Genomic DNA, 731 nt, shown 5'->3' on the forward strand with positions numbered 1-731 from the left:
TACCTCGAGTTCAACATCCTTTAGGCACCCGAGTTCGTCTTTCCACAGGACTGGGTACTGGACGCATAGCTTTCGACAGGCGGCCTGAAGCCGTTTGTCGGTCGGGAGGTCGTCGAAGACAGCGTTGACTTCGCGTTTTGCCGACTGCATTGCGTTATCGACCGAGATTCCCAATCGATCCGTTGCTGCCCTTCCTAGCAGGTTTAGGTCTGGAACCGTGGAGACGATGTAGCGGATGTCGTGCTTGAATCCTGATCCCGGTAACGTGGTAGTTCCGGTGAATGTACCCAAAACTGGCAGGTCGTGCTTGCTAGCCGACTCGAATCGCCACTTCGGCTTCTCCAGCTTTGGTTTTCCCAGCTTCTTCCAAAAATTTTCTGTGACGAAGTTTNGAATCGTCGTCAGCCATTACCATGTTAACCAGCTCATGGGTAATCTGCTTCACAGGGTGTCTGGCATCCCTGGCTTTCTGCATGCAGGCCGGTTCGATGTGACCCTGCTTCTTGCAAAAGTTGCAGATGGCGTTCTTGAAGCGACAATCATTCGTGCTTGAATCCTGATCCCGGTAACGTGGTAGTTCCGGTGAATGTACCCAAAACTGGCAGGTCGTGCTTGCTAGCCGACTCGAATCGCCACTTCGGCTTCTCCAGCTTTGGTTTTCCCAGCTTCTTCCAGAAATTTTCTGTGACGAAGTTTCCATTCGTCGCAGTGTCGATCTCAACGACGTGGTT

The sequence above is a fragment of the Priapulus caudatus genome, unplaced genomic scaffold, assembly GCF_000485595.1.
Source record: "Priapulus caudatus unplaced genomic scaffold, Priapulus_caudatus-5.0.1 Scaffold6, whole genome shotgun sequence".
Taxonomy (NCBI): domain Eukaryota; kingdom Metazoa; phylum Priapulida; class Priapulimorpha; order Priapulimorphida; family Priapulidae; genus Priapulus; species Priapulus caudatus.